The following is a 6,902-nucleotide window of genomic DNA, read 5'->3' as shown; positions in this document are numbered from 1 at the left end:
TCAATACGCACATTGAGGCGTTGTTCTATGGCATCCAAGTGTGCAAGCCCAAAAGATGGTTCTTGAGGCATAGCATTTGCTTCGGATTGTGGTTGCTCGAGGTTTGGCTCACTAGGATTTGTAGCAATGTCTTTATCAGGTGAATTTTCATTCACATTGGCATTGTGATCCTCTTGATATATTCATACGTTACCAAATTTGTAAATGCCCATTTTGTGATTAAGATTGTCACCTACTAGGTGCTCTTAGGAATTTGTAGCCATGACGTCCACATCTGACGTGTCGATCTCAAAGTAATCAATGACACAGGAGATGAAAATCCCATACGCAAGCAACCTAGATGAAGATGAGGCTATTCCATTCATAACCTTTAAAATTTCAGCAGGACAGTTTACCGCAATACCTTCCTTTACGGTGAACATCAGCTTGAGATCAATAATGGTTGGTTGAGCATGGTTGGTGTTTCTCTAAACTAGAATGTACACAATTAAGTAGTGTAAGAGTCGATTTTCAATTGACAACGACCAAGCCTTGGTCAATTCTCTTTTTACATACAAATGAGGTCCTCTCAAGCATGATTTATATATTTCAATAGCATCGAATGAGTCCTATAACTCATTGTTACAATATCCTAACACTGATCCATCACTGGATAATCCTCCAAATGGGAACCATCACTAGCCAAGCCTCCAACCTCCAAGAATATCTCCTCAATCGTGACAATGAGCCTCCCTTTAACCAAACTAGTGTATTGACCATCCATGTATTGTAAGTTTATATAGAATTCCCTAACTAGAGAGGGGTACATGTTACCTTTAAGTTCCAAAAACGTGTTGGGCCCTTGAATCTCTAATTCCAACAGTAAATTGAACACTTGATCCACCACCCATCCTATATTGGCATATTGAATGTAGGTTGGTTTTCGACCGACAAACTTGGCCAAATGCTCTACTTGAAGTGTAGGAGTGTAGTAAGGGTCCCTTCCAATGTTCACTTTACCACCTTAAGCGAAAGAGGAACTACAACTGTCCATATTCCTTTGTTTCCCAGGATGGCGAAGAGATTTTTTAATACTAGCAGTGTGCTTGACTCTCTTGGGTCTCCTATCACTCATTTTGGTAGATTAATTTATGGATAATTGATTAGGTTAATCAATTGGTAGAATTTGTTTAGGGTTTGAAAGAGGTCAAATCTACGTTATAGAATTTGGAGAAGAAATTGATGGATTTTGAAGATGTGAGGTGTAATCTAGATGAGATGAGGTGTTGGGATTTTCAATTTGAGAAAAAACACTACAGATTTGATGTTTCAGAGGATTCCTATAGAAAGAATTTGAAATTTCTAATTTGAAATGTGTATATAACACTGGTTCTTTAAGTCGACTTAATCAATTAATCAATTAATATGCACCTGAAGTTGCCCAGGTAATCGATTAACAAGGTGTATAATCAACTAAATGCACAAATTTCATAGATTTTGACATAATTCAGATTTCTCTTAGGATTTGCTTAGAGTTAGCTATATAGAACCTATCTTATACACTTATCAATCACTAATGAGTCTACCTAATCGTTTTATAACATACATAAGCAAGAATAACATACATTCAAGCAAACAATGTAGGCATTGAATAAAGAAGAAAAAGAATTCATTGAATTTTAAAAACAACTTAGAAACAACTAACTAAGATATGATTCATCAAGGATTCTTAGTTCTCTTCTTAATATGAAGAACTTATCTCTAGGAAGTGGCTTGGTGAAGATATCCGCTAGTTGGTTTGAACATGATCTCTAAAGAAATGATGCCTTATTTCTATATGTCTGGTGTGTGAATGTAGAACGGGATTCTTAGACATATTAATGGCACTTGTATTATCACATTTGATAGGTATTTGACCAAGCTTTAGACTAAAGTCTAATAATTGCTGCTTCAAGCATAAAATTTGATCACAACACGTTGGCGGCTATTTATTTCGTTTTGGCAGTTGATAAAGCATCACAACCTTGTTTCTTGCTATGCCATCATACTAATGAACTTCCTAATAAGTGACATGTACCACTAGAACTTTTCCTATCCATTTTGCATACATAAAACTTAATGAGGTGTCCTTAGGATAACATAATCTCATGCTTAATGTTCCTTTTAGATATTTCATGATTCTTTTGATAGCTGGTAAATGTGATTCTTTAGGATTAGCTTGATATCTGGCACACATGCAAACACTGAACATAATATCGGGCCTACTAGATGTTAAGTATAGTAATGAGCCAATCATGCCACGATATTTTGTTACCTCAATTGATTTACATTTCTCATCTTTGTCAAGATAGCATGAAGTTGTCATTGGATTAGTTGCTTTCTTATAAGCTCTTTGCAATATTGATGAGTGTAAAATTATGATACATTTGCATTACATTTAACTTGCATTTTAGGACATAATTAGGACTTTAAGATTTTTTTTTAGCTTTTATTTCTATTTGTTCGGATTGAGCTGGTGCTTTTGGTTATGTAGTGTAGCTTGGATGGATTGAAGCCAAAAAGAGTAAAGATTCTATGCAAGAAGATGAAATTCGGTGTTAAGGCAATGCAAAGACCAATTTAAGGGCCAAAAGAAGTCACCTTGGAGCCTGGATCGAAAAGAAGTAACTTGGAGTGAAGGCGCCACATACACCCACGGTCGTGGATGGCATATTCTATTCCTATTTTTTAGATTTGTTTTGTTAGGCGTAGCTCAATCTTTTGTAATTAGAATAAATGAGGGTTCTCCCTCAAGGATTGAACATACTTTACATTACAATTCTCTAATTTAGAATTTGGTATTCTCATCTCCATCATGAGTGAGTAATTCCCTTTGTTTCTAGGATTGGGGGTATGCCCTTTTACATTCAACAAACACTTGTTCTTACTTCTATTTCATTAAGTGTTATGATTTGAATCATTAAACTAAGTTTTCTTCATGTGAGTTGTATGGCCAATAAACTATACCTCTTAGATACATTGGGGAAGGACCGAGAAGTGAACCCAACTATCCGACCATTCAGTTATTCAAACTAGAATCCTAATTCACGAGAGTAGCCTTAGGATTCTCAGGGATTTCTAGAATTCACCTTGGGTTGCTACGAAGCGATTGGATAGAAAGATCTAAGTAAAGGATTCAATTGATAACCGTACCACGAGAGTAGGTGCGACTTCAATTGAGTACATGTGTCGGAGCTCGAGAGAGGATGACACATATCAAAGAGCAATTCAGCCTTACAATTTAAAGTTCATAAAATGAGCAAAACAAAGATTGAGTATAAAGGCGGTAATCCTAATCCTAGGAACTCTTCCTAAATTAGATTTCAATCATTTTTACTATTTTCATAATTATTCTTGTCAATTGTTCAAATACTCTAAATTCACTTTTAATCCCAATTGTAGTTAACTATAAATTAATTTTTATAATTAAAGGAATTTTCCATTCCTCGTGGAATTGATATTTTATTACTTGACAATATAATTATGCACTTACCATTTTCCCTATCAAATAATTTGTTTGATGAACAAATATTCCATTGTCCACTTGCTTGATTTATTGCCCAATAGAGAATGTAAGCTCTTCCATCATCAACATTTCAAATTCACCTTTCATCACCTCAGAAAAGATCTATCACATTGTTGATTAGGTGGTCCCTTAAGGCTGTCCACGCTTGTGGCACTCCTTCAAGCTCCTGGTTTTTATTTTTATTCTCCTGTGTAACTATTTTAGATTCTTGATCCTTTGTCCATGCATCCTCAAGTGCACCTGCAAGATCATCACACATAACTTTCCTCTCCTCTTTTGGAGAAGATTCATCAAATACAACATATATAGATTCTTCTGTTGGGTCCCACAGGGCTCTGTCACTAACCTGGAGAGGGTTAATATGTGATACAGTATAAAATTACTGTTGCTCGATAAACAAAGAGAAAATACAAAATTATACATTGTTTTATCGATTATACGTAGATTTAATTGATTAACTCGATCTGCTATTAATCAATTTTAATTAATTATTTAGTTCTTGTTCAGTGAAGACAGTTTTCTTTCGCTCTCCAAGATTACCAAGATTCAACTAAATTTATAGGCACTTATTATAGATAATTAAGAGCAGTAAATGCACAATACAGAATATGCAATTAACAGAGAATTATATGCATGTCAAGTTAGGTAAATCAATTAATGCGGAAATGTAAAAAGATAAGGGAAAAGAAGAATGACACACGACTTTTATCCTTGTTTGTTTGCGGGTCCACTTGCAAACTACATTCAGGCCTCCCCTTCTGATCTTGGAAGATTTTTCTTCACTATGTAAATTAATTTTTCTTTACAAACACACTTCTAATACAAGATGCAAGATGCTACTTTCTTGATCTCTATGAAGTTGACAACCTTGGTTTGACCTATCTCTCTCCTACTAAGATCTCCTATCTTTTCGCGATTAGGCCTCAGCCAAGTATCGCTCAATACCAACACCTCTTGCTTTTCATGAAGACACACCTAACAACAACTAGGATTTTTCCCAAACCTATTCTCTATCAATAGTTATAACAATCACACCAAGAGAATATGTTATTGCCTGTGTCTAACAATTTTCTTCAAGTTATATGTGCACCTCAATGTGCAGATTTAACCATTCTTCTCACAATCTAAGAAACATTCTAAAAGATCTCACAATTACAAAACAAAAAGCGTGAGATGCAAGGTTTCACAAAAGATTTGACAATAAATCTCAAGGGGTATCTTGTAAAGATTCACCCTTTTTTTCTCAAAAGAACACTTTTAAAATCTCTCTAATATGAAAGTTAGAGCTTAAGATTTCCTGAACCAAAATGTGTAAACTCTTTATTTCGAATATGTGTTCTAACTCTATGAATCAATGTTCATCTCTATTATGAAGCAATATAAAAAACTTGGGTTAAAATACTATTATGTTTTAAGCTGCAGTTAATCGATTATATCTTAAACCTAATCGATTAACGAGTTCTTGAAAATAACATAAAACAGAAACAGTAACAACCCTTAACCGATTAAACCCATACTTAATCGATTAACGGGTTCCCAATAAATTAATGATTAATCGATTAAAATATCTGTTAATTGATTAATGGTGTTCTAAAAAGATGTTTCAATGATGTATGAACCTCCTACATGATTTATAAAGGAATGACGCATGCCTTTGAATGATGTATGATTTAAAAACTCTTTTTAAATGCATTCAAAACATATGATCATGTATGTATGTATGTGCATGTAAATCATCTATGTATGCATGTAAGTATCATTTTAGTTATGAGTGATTTTAGCTTGTGAGACTTCCATTGGGGTTCATCCTAGCCTAGACTCTTACTAAGCAAGCATTTTAAGACCTAATAAAGATATTAAAGACCTAGCTTCTTGATCTTCTTTTGAATGATTTGCCTTGTATGAACTTCAGTCTTGACTTTATTGTTGATACTTGTTGTTTGTTGATTTGCTCATCCCTTCAAGCTTGTCCTTGATCATTAATCATGTTGTCAATCTTTGTCTATATAAACTTTTTGGTCATTTGTCTTCATCAAAATATATGTGATGCATGCTTGCATACACACTCTTGCTCATTCATGCTTGCATCTTCATCTTCCAAGTCATTGTTCCTTTATTATAGACTTGATATACTTTTCTATGATTAGAATAGCCAAGAAATATTCTTACATCCGCTTTTGAATCAAATTTTCTCAAAATAAAGTATTTGCATAACATAGATTCTATTCATCACATAACAAGCGGTATGCACCGCATTCGACTAAAAATACTTTGGAACTTTACTTTCATTCAACATGACTCTTGATAGCTCCTCTAGAACTCTATTCTTTATTTCAACAACTCCATTTTGTTATGGAGATCTAGGTGCAGAGTATTGATGTTCTATACCATGTTTTTTACAAAATTTATCAAACTTGTGGTTTTCAAACTCACCATCATGGTCACTTATAATTATTACTATCTTATGGTTCATTTGGTTTTGGAACAATTTGGCAAGCCTCTTGAAAGATTTAAATGAGTCACTTTTGAGTACAAAAACAAAATCCATGTGAATTTTGAGTACTCGTCTACAAATACAAGGACATAGTAACTTCCACCTAAACTTATTATTTGAGATTTCCAAACAAGTCATATGAAGTAATTCTAATGGCCTTGTTGTGGAAACCATATTTTTTTGAAGAGAATAAATATTAGATTTGTTTGCACTTTTGGCAAGAATCGCAAATTTCATCCGTTTTAAATTTGAGTTTAGGTAAGCCAATAGCTAGGTCCTTTGTAGCTAACTTGTTCAAATGATTCAAATGAATATGTGCTACATGTCTATACCAAATCTAAATATCATCCTCTTTTGAAATTAAACATTTAAAAAACAAAGAGGTGATATCATTCAAATTAAACCATATAGATATTATTTGTTCTATTACCAATGAATATTACACTATCATCTATGTCACTTTTAATGATGCAACACTTAGAGTTAAAAATTACCTTATTACCTTTATCGCACAATGGGCTAATGCTCAATAGGTTATGGTCCAAGACTTCAACATAGAGCACATTATCAATGATGGTTTGAGAAGCATTTCGAATCTTTCCAACTTCAAGAATTTTGCCTTGATTATTGTCTCCATAAGTGACATGAAAAATTCTTTAGGTAATACCTCAATGAACTTTCTCTTATCACCCGTCATGTGCCTAGAACATCCGTTGTTCAAGTACCATTATTGTTCATATGTCCTTAGGCACACCTACAAAACAAAATTTACTTGCTTGTTTTAGGTACCCAAATGGTTTTGGGCCTCGTAGGGTTAGTATTCTTGGGATTTTGTCCCTTTAAAATCCAAATATAATGTCCATC

Source organism: Lupinus angustifolius, chromosome LG20, assembly GCF_001865875.1.
Source record: "Lupinus angustifolius cultivar Tanjil chromosome LG20, LupAngTanjil_v1.0, whole genome shotgun sequence".
Classification (NCBI taxonomy): domain Eukaryota; kingdom Viridiplantae; phylum Streptophyta; class Magnoliopsida; order Fabales; family Fabaceae; genus Lupinus; species Lupinus angustifolius.
Note: the sequence above shows the minus strand (reverse complement) of the source record.